The sequence below is a fragment of the Pinus tabuliformis genome, chromosome 3_1, assembly GCF_031772625.1.
Source record: "Pinus tabuliformis cultivar Carrire ecotype Pingquan chromosome 3_1, CPIR1, whole genome shotgun sequence".
NCBI lineage: Eukaryota > Viridiplantae > Streptophyta > Pinopsida > Pinales > Pinaceae > Pinus > Pinus tabuliformis.
The window spans coordinates 624,289,198-624,303,113 of NC_142301.1; the positions used below are offsets into that span (position 1 = coordinate 624,289,198).

General features: G+C 38.8%; 1 pseudogene; it reads right to left on the bottom strand.

The window, feature by feature from the left end:
* Positions 1-5,616: 5,616 nt before the first annotated feature.
* Positions 5,617-12,944, bottom strand: LOC149188582 (chitinase 3-like; annotated as a pseudogene).
* Positions 12,945-13,916: the final 972 nt, after the last annotated feature.

Here is a 13,916-nt window from a genome sequence, read left to right on the forward strand (position 1 = left end):
GTACAATTGTGTTCTTCATTTATAATTGTTGTTGATAATGAATGTGTATGGGTGTTCATTGGTATAAGGGATAACATAATAATACTTGGTTGCGAAACACAAACTAAGTAGGAGTAAGTGGTTAGGCGTAGTCCATGAACATAAGTATTGGTGAAAAGAAAGTGTTCGGTGGTGCTGCACCTCGCTAAGAGTCGTTGAAAGACTACCGCCGGCTTGGGGGCATGACAGGTGGTATTAGAGCAGGGTTGCTCGTGACGAAGTGAAAATATTGAAGTTGATTCAGGGTTGAAGAAGCTTGACAGTTGGAGACAGTGAAGTAGGTACTTGCAGGTGAAGGAAGTTGTTTCACATACAAGTGGAATAGGATTTGGTTCATGTTGCAGGCATCTTGGTGAAGCTGTTGGATGGTCGAAACTAAATCGCAAAGAAGAGGGAAGTTGTTAGCAATGGCAGCTGAATCTCAGGCTGGGTCTAGTCACGGTGTGAAGGATGTTATTATAGAACTTATGGAAAAAGTGTTGGAGAAGATGGAGGGCTTGGAAGCTTCCTGGAATAAGAAGATGGATTTGATCGAGAGAGATCAAGAGGCCAATTCGAAGATGAGGGAAGAGCTCGAGGAACTCCGGACTCAACACGAGTACAGTGATCTTATGTGTACACAACTTGAAGTAAGGGTCAAGGAGGTTGAAGAGGCAAGAGACCAAGGTTTTGCAGAGATCGTGGGCTTGCGAAAATCTCTTGACGAAGCCGGAGATGATATCACGGTGTTGAAGAAGGTCGTGAGGCATAACTCAGGTGGAGGAGTTCCTCATGTGAAAATCAAGGAACCAGAACCTTACGATGGTACAAGGAGTGCAAAGACTCTTGGCAACTTTCTATGGGACATGGAGTAGTACTTGGAACAATTGGGTCTATTTGATGATGAGACAAAGGTCAAGGTAGCTGCTCAGTTCTTGACAAAGGATGCTAAGATGTGGTGGCGAAGGAGGATGGATCAGATTGCCAATGGCAGTGTTGGTGATATTACTTCGTGGGATGAGATGAAGAAAGCTTTGTAGACCCATTTCAGTCCTCAGGATGAAACGTGGGAAGCAAGGATGAAAATTAAGTTCATAAAGTAGATCGGGAACCTTCAGACATATCAGCGGGAGTTTGCAAGTGCGGTTATGGAACTTCCTAACATGGTGGAGAGAGACAAGGTGTTCAACTTCATTATTGGGTTGAAGCCATGGGCACGCGATGAAGTGAAGAGGCAGAGGATTAGAACACTTGAGGGAGCTTTTGCTGCTGTGGACAGGTTGGTGGAGCATTATGATGAGACTTCTGATGATAGGAAGAAGAAGTCTGATAAGCCGAAAGATAAGAGGAAGGATGACGCTTCGGAATCGGATGATAATTCGAAGACGAAGAAAGCCTTGAAGTGTTGGATATGTGCTGGACCACATACGGTGAAGAACTGTCCTTCTAAACCGAAAGTGGCTGCGATTGCACAATCTAATGTGAAGAATGAAGAAGCTTCTGTGGGGATGATGCAGATACTTAGAACCACTGCTACTACAGAGGTGGTCTCTCGGAGGGATGCTAAGAGGAACAAGCTGGAGTATGTTCGAATGAAGGTTGGAGGTGCTGATATACTCACTATGGTGGATAGTGGGGCCTCTCACAACTTCATGGGAGAAGATACTGCGAGAAGAATTGGGCTGAAATTTGTACTGATGAAGGCACAGATGAAGACAGTCAATTCTCCTCTTGATAATGTTCCTGGTGTAGCTGAAAAACTGGACACAACACTAGGTGAGTGGACAGGGAAGGTCGACTTCACTATAGTGCGGATTGATGACTATGAAGTTGCGCTAGGAATGGAATTTATGAAACAATTTGATGCTATGATTGTTCCACATTTGAGGAAGCTGTACATTTATGATGGAAGGGAAGATGTACCCATTGGTGTACCAACCATTGGAGTGACAAGGCCTAATTGTAAGTTGGCAGTGATGTAAATGGAGGATGAGAAGTGGATGGAAGATATGAGTAAGCGGATGTCTACGGTTGAGACAAAGCTTACAGAGCAATCATTGGTCATCAGGACACTTTCATATAGCATCTTGGATTTATCAAGAAGGCTAGAAGCAGTTGAGGATGATGATGATGATGGGGAGACATATGTGAGGTCGAATGTCCAGGAGGAGGATCGGGTCACTTATCTACAGAAGATGGAGATAGAAGATCCTAATAGATGGATTGAGATGATTAGTGAGGGTGAGCCTTCAGGCTCTACCCCCTGCACATCTTCTTAGATGACAAGAAGATGGGGCTCATTGTTAGCTGCTCATGGCAGTGAGTCCTTAAAACAGGCTGAGTAGGTATGGCAGATGGTGCAGGGATGGCTTGGCATCAAGCATCATGACATCTTGCAGATGGGATGGAGTTTCGATGGACCTGAGCATGGGTGAGATTCTTGGTGAATCTGGGATGTGGCAGGTATCCGAGATAGACTGGTGAAAGCATAAGGATGTTCACCCTCATGACTTGAGCATGACAATTGGATTAGCTACCCAACTAGTTCAGACATGGGGTTCGGAAGTGCACAGAGAGATGCTAGCATTAGGCAGACAAGGAGGACAGTTCACAGGATGAGGACGACACATGGTGGAGATGGATTTCTACATATGTTGCAGGGATGTTTGTAGTATGTGGAGAAGTTGACATCATGGACCAAGGATGAGACAGATATTGATGATGATCTTGGTGGATGGCCACCAGGATGGTATGTTGTCGAGGACGACAACGAATTCAGGTGGAGGAGGATGTGAGGACCTGAAGTTCTGATGGAAGTGCGACCATGTTCAAACGATGAGCGACCGGTTGGAAACTTGAAAAAATGATGGAGTGCGAGCTAGATTTCATGTGCGATGGTGTTATATGCTATAGTGCGCACAAGGGAGAGAGCGACGATGGTTTATAGAGATGCGGGGAGCATGAATGCTCAACCCACGGCCGACCTACAACATGGGCAAGCCGACATGTGTTTGGGCGAGATTGTGATGGAGTAAGGGCATTGGGCAAGTCCGTTGGGTAGCCAAGACTTCGCCTTACCACTTGTATATATTAACATTGAGTTGGAGTCATTTGGACATTCAACCATCACACAACAACTTCGCTCAAAGAGAAGTGCGCAGATCTAAGAGGGTGGATGCACAAGTAGAAGGCACAGATTAGGAGATGCACTCGTTCTTGGGCAAAGGCCGCATGGAGGTAGATCGCTTCTCGGTTCTGGGTGAAGGGTGTGGGCAGGGTCGCCCGTCGGTTGGAGTGAGGCGTGCACGGGTGTGTGGCACCCGATTTGTGCGACGACTTGGCACGAGTTCTTGGGTGCCTCGGGTGAGCGCCCACCCATCGTGCAAATGTGCACAGTGACTTGGTGAAATGTTGAGATTGTGAATGGAAGTGTGTCTCGGGCAGAGGCGCCCGTGTGTGGAGACTTAGAGGCGCGCCCAAGTTGGGCAAACAACACGGTCATGCGACGAGGTGAACGAAGGGTTGGTAAGTCATGCGGCGACCATGCAGAGGCGCCAACAAGCTGGGCAACCGTGTTTGTCGAAGATTGTAAAATTGGCTAAGTATGAAACTTGGGGTTTCCAAGTATACCTGTAAAGCTTGTAACTTGTAAAAGATTATATAATATATTATTCGGGCAGACTCATTGTTCAGGGAGTTGCCCCTCCCTTTATACTGTGCAATTGTGTTCTTCATTTATAATTGCTGTTGATAATGAATGTGTATGGGTGTTCATTGGTATAAGGGATAACATAATAATACTTGATTGCGAAACACAAACTAAGTAGGAGTAAGTGGTTAGGCGTAGTCCACGAACATAAGTATTGGTGAAAAGAAAGTGTTTGGTGATGCCGCACCTTACTAAGAGCGGTTGAAAGACTACAGGTGGCTTGGAGGCGTGACATATAGGGTCGAACATATTCCTACCAGACACAAATTTACCAAATAAATGTGCATGGGAATTTAGATTTATAATTCTTCATTTATAATTTTTCCACTAATTAAATATAAATTTTATGAATAAAAACTTATTTGAAAATGTATGTTACATAGTAAAGAAAATGCAATGTACAACTGCGAACATTATATATTAAAAAATAACAGTTTATTCAAATATATAGAAAAATTAGAAATAATAATTTTTTTATAAATATATAATTTTTGAAATAATAATGATTATTTTTCTTTATAAAAAGTATCTATTACATAATAATAATAATAATAATAATAATAAAATAATTCAATCATATAGAAACTGAAAATAAAAAATCTTAAAATAATTCGAAACTGAAAATAAATCAGATTTTTTAGTCCATAATAGCCTACAATGTAATGACCAAATGCCCATCCCCAATCAAAACCAAAATCAAATCCCAACCAAAACCAGAATCAAATGAAATACTAGATGATTTTACTGAGCAGAAATGCCATTAACAAAAATTGCAGTGCAAAGAATCCCACTTACATAGATCGCTTTCATACACGAGCTGCAGAATTCAAAGCATCACGAAGCCCCCTGATGCCCGCATGAATTCATGCGGATTATTGCATTTGACAGTTATAAATAAAGATTAATGCTATCGCTGTAAGCATAGTTTCATCTCTCTTCAGATATATGTTTTCTCTGTGAATTCCTCTCACAGGTAGGCACATGTGTAACCAGGTCGCGAACATGGCCGAAGGCCAGATAAAAATAAAAATAAAATTGTTGGGTGCGTCAACAGTGGTTGCTGCCATCGCCACTGAGAACCATACTATGTTCCTCTCCAATCTCAACTTGATTTAGATTCCCATTGTTAACCCTCATTCCGTGATGTTCTATAAAACAAATCTAGATTTCGATTTTAATGTGTGCACTGATATGTTGAAAAAGAGGAAAATTGCGTAAGATGTCATAAAATTTGATGGTATCAAAAAATCATTTAGCAAAAGTAATTGTATAATTATTTTCTTAAACGTGTTTATTACTGGTTCTGATTATTAGTTTTCTCATAACTATTACTATTAATTTGACTGAAGTTAAAAATATTCAATAATCTAAGATTCCATCCAATAGTACACACTGGTACATATTAACTGTTAACATTCCATCCAATAATACATATTAATACATATAGACTATTAGAAAAAATTTCAAAAACATTTTTAAAAATTAAATTTTTTATATTTTAATTTTATTATTATTAAATATAAATTAATTACAACTAGCATGATACCTGTGTGTTTTAATTTGTATTGCAAACCAATATAAATACTAATTTTTTTTATCAGATCACCTTTCTGTTGCTGGAAAACATGGAATGTCATAATACAAAACTGATGTTAATTGGTTATGTCGCCTTTTGTTTTTCGGACCCGCTGACACTGTAAGCATAGGAAACGTAAAGCCATAAACTTACAGAGTGTTAAAGTTGTCCTGCTACTGTATTCCATGTTTCAAAGACAGCAGTAAAAAGTATGTCTATTTTTTTCTAATTATAAAATAACATATGTACCGAACTATCATTTTAGAGTTCGAAGCGTAAGGGTTTATAATTGGCGAAGTTCTATTATACGCTTTTAAAACCAGTTTACGGCTTTTTTCGCTCTCCGATACTTCTCGTCCGTGACCACACCCCGTTTGGGCGTCGACCAAAGTATAACTCCCGATGTATATTTCCGTTTCCGGTCCGGCGTAGACTGTCCAAAACGTATAATACAGAGAGTATGCCTTTATAAAGTGATAACTATGTCTGTATCAAAGGAGTGAAACATGTGTATTTTTAAATAAATTATTTGTAATTGACTTTTCCGCGGTTGAGAGTGAAGTCAAATTCATGCAAAATTCTAGTTGCAATTAGTTTCTAGATTTCCATGGAGAACACATGTAGGATTCTAAATCTTTCTACACTGTCATTAGTTTCTAGATCTCTATGCAGTATTCTAGATCCTTCTTCGGCCTCTATAAATTTGTAATTTTTCTGGCCAAAGAATGCAACCCAAGGTCCAGGCCTGTTACATAATGCAAAGTGATTTTTGTTTTCCAGTGATTGTTTTATCTATTCAGCGTTTCTGATCGAGTAATCTTATGATTGTTTTATCTATTCAGCTTTTGTGATCGAGTAACCTTATTGTTTCTCCATTTGTTTTTTTTTTTAAATTATTCTTAGCTATTGCCATCTAAATCCCTGAGTGTAAATCCGTTGTGTGTTATGTATGCTATGAACTAACAACTGGTATCAGAGATAGGGTCAAATATCCACTGTGCAAGCGGCTTAGTGCCATTGCATTACTCTGGCAACGTTCATGAAAACGTTGGTTGTTACCTCTGGAGCTATTGAAGGACTTGTCCAGGAAATTGGAAATTGCTGCAAAGAAGAGAGTCGAGGAAAAACATTTGGAAATAGCTAAGGAATGTTAAAGACACTGGTTGCAAGAAATAAAAAGGCCGTGCTCATATGGTGAAACGTGCCATGAAGCTTAAAATGTGGAGTGTTTAAGTGCTTTATGTGGAGTTCGTAATTTTTTTCATCACTCTTGCACGTATAAAAAGAAACACATGTATGTGTGAAATGTGAAAAGGTTAATATATTATATATGTTTATATATTTACATAATTATATGTTGGAATTTTGAAAAGTATATTTTAAAAAGGAGCAAGAATTTTGAAGAGGGTATTTTAAAAAGAAGGTCATTATTACTAAATTTTAAAGAGTAATAATTAAAGTTTTATTTTTAAGTGGAGTTTTTGTTTTTGAGCATCAATATATTGAAAATGGAGACAGCAGTTACAAATATGGAGAAGTTGAGCGGGGCTATTTTTGCCCTATGGAAATCACAGATGGAGGATATACTGATTTTGAAGTATCAGTATTTTCTGATTGAGGGCACAACAAAGAAACCCTCATCGATGACAAATGAAGAATGGAATAAGCTAGATAGAAAGGCAATTGCAACAATCTGTCAATATCTAGCAACGAATGTGTATTTCAATGTGTCCGGAAAAAATATGGCTGAAAGATTATGGAAGAAGCTCCATGATCTATACGAGAAGAACATGGCATCAAACAAAGTGTTCTTGATGAAGAAACTTTATAATCTCAAAATTAAGGAGGGTGTTTTAGTTGTTGAGCACTTGAATGCATTTAATATTATTACTAATCAGTTTGCCTCTGTTAAAATCATTTTAGATGATGAAATTAAAGCTATTTTGCTAATGTGTTATATGCCAGACCACTGGGAAAATTTAACTCTAGCTATGAGCACTTCAACAACTGCAGGGACCCTAAAGTTTGATGATGTCAGCAGCAGCTTAATGAATGAGGAACTGCGACGCAAGTCAATTGAGGAAAACTAGGGAGGAGAAGCTCTAACTCTAGCTGATCGTGGTAGGAGAATGGATTAAGGCCGGCAAGGGTGATCAAGATCGAGAGGCCGATCAAAATCAAGAAGAAGAAGAAGGATCATCTTCTTTCATTGTGGCAAACCCGGGCACATAAGAAAGAATGTTTATTTTGGAAGAAAGGACAAAAGGACCAGAGACCATCTAATACAAATCATAAGTCATCCAACACAAATGAAGATGAGACTACTGGTGTAGCTACGGACGGTGATGTGTTTTTTACTGTTTCAGTAGAGGATGCATGTGTATATACATCTAGCAGTAGCTTTGCTTGGATCCTTGACATTGGGGCATCTCACCATGTAACCCCATGCAAAGATAGTTGTGTTTCATATAATCCTGGTGATTATGGTAGAGTGCATTTAGGGAATAATCATTTTTGCAGTGTTGTTGGACTGGGAGATGTCCAGATCAAGATCAAATATGGACAAGATATATTGTTGAAATAGGTCAGGCATGTACCAGAAATGCACATGAGTTTAATCTCTATAGGACGACTAGATGATGAAAGCTATTCGACAAGCTTTGGAAAAGGAGGCTGGAAAATTAGCAAAGGTTCATTGGTCATGGCCAAAGGACCCAAGACATGAACATTATACACATTGAAGACACTGATAGGAAAACCAAATTTGGTTGCTGTCACAAAAGAAGGAAATTCAACAGATCTGTGGCATAAGTATTTGGGTCACATGACCGAGAAGGGCTTAAAAATCCTTGTTGATAAAAAATTATTGCTAGGTTTAAAACCCTACAATCTTAATCTTTTTGAGTATTGTATATATGGTAGACAAAGAAGGGTTTCATTCCTTAGAGGTGGCCATGACAGAAAGAAAAATGTGTTAGAATTAGTATGCTCAAATGTGTTTGGGCATGTTAACATCAAATTGTTAGGAGGAACATCATATTTTGTAACATTTATAGATGATGCATCGAGGAAGATTTGGGCATATTCTATGAAGATAAAAGTGAAGTGTTTGGAATATTTCAAAAATTCTTTGTTTCTGTTGAGAGAGAGACTACCAAATTGTTGAAGTGTTTAAGAACAGATAATGGTAGAGAATATTGCTCAAATGCATTTAAGGAATATTGTAACAGGTTTGGCATAAAGCATGAAAAGATTGTGCCTGGCACTCCACAATAGAATGGTGTCACAGAAAGGATGAATCGTACCATTATGGAAAAGGTGTGAAGTATGTTGCCCAATTCCGGTTTGGAGAATAATTTTTGGGCTGAAGCAGTTAGGACCACTTGCTACATCATAAATAGATCTCAAACTATAGCCTTGGATGGCGGTATCCTGAAGAAGTTTTGACTGGTAAGAATTCGAATTATTCTCACTTGAGAATCTTTGGATGTGAAGCATTTGTACATATTCCCAAAGAAAATAGAACTAAGTTAGATGATCAATTTATGAAATGCATTTTTTTGGGATATGCGTATGGAGATTTTGGTTATTGTCTATGGGATCCAGTGAAACATAAAATTATTGGAAGTAGGGATGTTGTATTTAATGTGTCAAAAATGTTCAAGAGGACTGTAGGTGAGTTGGAGGTCAAGAAGGTTATTGACAGGTTAGAAGAGCAGCAGGAAAACATACCACCAATACAAGAAAATGAACAACAAATTTAGGAGCATGAAGAAGAACAAGTGGAAAATAATGAACAACAAGAAGAAGGAATCTTGCAGGAACCTTTACAGGAGATTCAACCTGATAATGCACCACCACAGTTGGTTCGCAGATCTTCTAGGCCTCATAAGCCTTCACAAAGGTATCCTCCTTCAAACTATATTTTGTTCATTGATGAAGGTGAGCCTAATTGTTTTCAAGAAGCCTGTGAAGTTGAGCACAATGAAGAATGGAGGAAAACAATGGAAGAAGAAATGAACTCTTTGCTCGAAAATAAAACTTGGGAGTTGGTAAACCTCCCAAAAGGTAGAAAGGCTTTACAAAACAAATGGGTTTACAGGATTAAGCATGAAGGTGACGAAAAGAATGAGAGGTATAAAGCAAGGTTCGTGGTGAAAGGTTTTGCCCAAAAAGAAGGCATTGACTTCACTGAAATTTTCTCACCTGTTGTTAAAATGTCATCCATTAGAGTCATCCTTGGTCTACTTGTTGCTTTAGACTTAGAATGTGAACAATTAGATGTAAAAATTGTTTTCCTTCTTGGTGAATTCAAGGAAGAAATTTATATGGAGCAGCGAGAACGCTTCATAGAATAAGGCAAAGAAGGCCTTGTTTGTAGGTTGAAGAAGAGTCTCTATGGGTTGAAACAGACACCTCGACAATGGTACAAGAAATTTGATTCATTGATGTTGGAACATGGTTTTCAGAGGTTGGAAGCTGACCATTGTGTCCATATAAAGAGGTATGATCAAGGAAAGCATATCATATTATTGTTATATGTGGATGACATGTTGATTGTTGGGCATGATAAGAATAACATCAATAGGTTGAAGAAAGATTTAGGTAGCAAATTTGCAATGAAGGATTTGGGACCAACACAACAGATATTTGGCATGCAGATTATGCGTGACAGGAAAAACAAAAGGTTGTGGCTGTCACAAGAAAAATATATCAAGAAGGTGCTTGACAAGTTTAATATGAAGGATGCCAAGATTGTTGGTACACCCCTTGCAAACCACTTCAAGCTGAGTACTGAATTATGTCTTAGTGATGACAAGGAGAAAGAAGAGATGAGCAAGATTCATTATGCTTCAGCAGTTGGCAGTTTCATGTATGCCATGGTATGCACATGACCAGACATTTCATATTCAGTGGGAGTAGTGAGTAGGTTCCTTGCCAATCCAGGAAAACAACATTGGCAAGCAGTAAAATGGATTTTGAGGTATCTCAACGGTACTAGTAATTATTTTTTATGTTTTGGTTATGATGATACTGTGCTTGAAGGATTTACAGATGCAGATGACGACAGAAAGTCCACTACAGGTTATTTGTATACATTTGCAGGTGCAACAATGTCTTGGGTGTCAAGGCTATAATGAATAGTAGCCCTCTCTAAAATAGAAGCAGAGTACGTAGCTGCAACAGAAGCTTGTAAAGAGATGTTGTGGATGCAGCAATTCCTAGGAGAGATAGGAATAAAGCAGGACAAGTATGTGCTATATTGTGATAGTCAAAGTGCCATTCACTTGGTGAAAAATACAGCATTTCATTCAAAACCCAAGCACATTGACTTAAGGTACCATTAGATCCAGCATGTGTTGGAGGAAGAACAATTATCCTTGAAGAAGATCCATACAGATAGGAACCCTGCTGATATGCTCACTAAGATTCTACCACGAAATAAACATGAGTTATGTAGAGGCATGGTAATACTCGATGTGACTTGATTCATGACTCTTATTTGGCTTCAAGTGGGAGAATGTTAAGTGTGAAGCCAAATTCATGCAGGATTCTAGATCCTTCTACACCGTCATTAGTTTCTAGATCTCCATCTAGAACACATGCAGGATTTTAGATCCTACTACACCGCCATTAGTTTCTAGATCTCCATGCAGGATTCTAGATCCTTCTTCAGCGTCTATAAATTTGTAATTTCTCTGGCCAAGGAATGCAAGCCAAGGTCTACGCATGTTACGTAAGGCAAAGTGATTTATGTTCTCCAATGATTGTTTTATCTATTTCGTTGTTTCTGATTGAGTAATCTTGTTGTTTCTCCATTTTTCTGTCTTTGAAATTATTCTTTACTATTGCTATCTAACTCAATAAGTATAAATCTGTTAGGTTCTATATATGCTCTAAACTAATTCAAAGTATAAAAGACAAGCCACCACCGTCGTGGTCGTGGATTTTTGATATAATTTGTTGTATAACGCTTTGCATGTTATCATCACACCGATTCAAGTGGAAATTCTCTTTATTATTTAATTTATAAAATTCGGAAGCATATTCACATACTCGAAACATCAATGGACATTGCATATGGATCCTTCATCATTAATCCTGGTTATAAAGTATGCCACGTTCGTCGAATGCTATAGTAAATTCACATGGATTTTTATTGTGAAAACAGGCACACAGAGGGAGATCGACCAACAAATACCGAGTACACACCACACCATGTTATTGTGGCAGACCGACACATAGATGAAGATCGAAAAAGAAATACTGAGCACACGCAATACACTTCCTGGTCATATAAGAAGTGCTGTTTAAAAATAGATAAACTAATTTTGACCTATAACCTTAAGAGAATATCTCAACAATATAGTTAGACTTATTCAGTTAGACCTAAACAAACTCAGAGAGATAATAGTAAGAGACTCAGATTGACAGGAGTGAGAATTATTCTTCTAACAGACTCTTTTGTAAAAGCCGATGCGATCCTCCTGCACCTTGACGCTACCTTTACCACACTCCAACCCACCGTTGATGATCTTGGTAACCATTCCATATCCCACAGATCGCCCGGCGGCGCTCTCGCTGCTGGACAGACTCCATTTCCCGGTCATCACGTCGTGGCAGGAAGGCTTTGGATGCTGGGCGGTCATCCAGAACCACATATCCGTCTTGAACGAGACCGTGGGATCGTTAGCAACGATGTGCGGGTTGTTTATGCCATCAAATCCGATTGCCTCCCCGGCTGGTCCATAGGTGTAATTCCTGAATAATACAAATCAAATTGAGCAAATGGCGCATGAAGGTTAGATTTCGTCGTGGCAGGAAGGCTTTGGAGGCTGGGCGGTCATCCAGAACCACATGGCTGTCTTGAACGAGACCGTGGGATCGTTAGCAACGATGTCCAGGTTGTTTATGCCATCAAATCCGATTGCCTCCCCGGCCGGTCCATAGGTGTAATTCCTTCATAATACAAATCAATTTGAGCAAATGGCTCATGAGGGTTAGATTTCATACCGATACTTTTTGAGTGCGTCTGTGCAGAATACAATTAAAAGAATTAAAATTGGAAGATATAGAAACTAGTGACCATGAGAATTCAAGGGGCCTCGTCTGTAGTAGCTCTTTCTAGATGCACAGGGCCATTGGGTGGCTTCCTCGCAGTAGCGGGAGGATTGTCCAAAGAAAGCAGCGAGCTCTCTTTTCCGAGTAGCGAGATTGCCGGTGGTGCCGAAGCCGGGAAAATCTTTGGCAGCCCTAATGAAGGCAGAGTAGGTGTAGAATCCTCGGGCCACGCAAACGTCGTCGTTTCTGTGCTTCAATAACTGATTGAAAATGCTTTCAGTGATGATAGATTCAACTCGCTGTCCACCGTGAGTAGAAGGTGAGGGAAGAGACAGTGAGGGAGCCGTGGGTGACGGAGGGGACGGTGAGGGCAGCGTAGGACTCGATCCTCGCATTGGCTTTGGCAACCCTCCCGCAATAGACTTCCGTATTGCCACACCATCCCCATTTGCTGCAGCACAAGTCATCCCGACAGAGCGCTCCGCCTGCTTGCTCTCCACAGTCCTCCGCAGATACAAAATACAAATTCATCGTCGCCATTGCAAGCAAGGCAATCGCCATGGCAGAGAACTTCATCGATTTCACATCTCGTACACTGGTTCTCTGTCAGCACTGCATTAATTGCAGCTTTCGGTTAAATTATGCAGACTGCAGACCCTCTTTTATAACGATATTTCCGGTCTCCTTCACGTTCACGTCTCGTCAGCGTATATGCATGCATCCATACAGGGTAAGAATTTCAATCACGTTCACGTATCTTCAACTTATATGCATGCTTCCATGCAGGGTAGGAATTTCAATTAAATTTGAAATGTGAGACACTTTCAATTAAATTTGAATTTTAAATTAAATTTGTAGGATTTATGTAACTTTCGATCGTTTTATAGTTTTAAGGATTTGTGTAACTTTTAATCATTTTAAAATTTCATTATGTAATATGGACATTAGGAATTTCAAATCGAAAACCGTCATTAAATTAAAGGATTTATGTAACTTCGATCATTTTATATTTTTATTAGCTAATATTGACAGATAGGAAATTCTTTTAACTACATTGGACTGACATCACCCCACGACAGGCCAATTTTCCGGTCTAATTCCATCCTTGATGGAAAAATGTTAGTTTTTCAATTTAGTGATAGATTTAGATTATACTTATCATCGACATATGGCAAGATATTAAATTTTCAATTCAGTCAAGCTTATATGATATTTTATTTATCATCATGAGTACGGTTGGAATTTGGATTCCAATTTATAAGATATATTTTTTACCATTTTGAGTTTTTATATTTTATTTTCAAGGAAATTATGTTCAAAGTTTTGTCTTTCGGGTATGCTGTTTTGATATCGAATTATTTTTCATTAATAAAGTTTTGACTAAAAAGTTATTTTTCAATAATAAATTTATGTTAAATTTTTTTACATTGTATCTTATTATAACAAAAAAAACAAATGCTCTAAAGAAATTAAAGTTAAAAAAAATTACTTCAAAGATAATGTTTTGATAATAAATAATTTTCTAATTGAAAAACTTTCACAACTTTATTG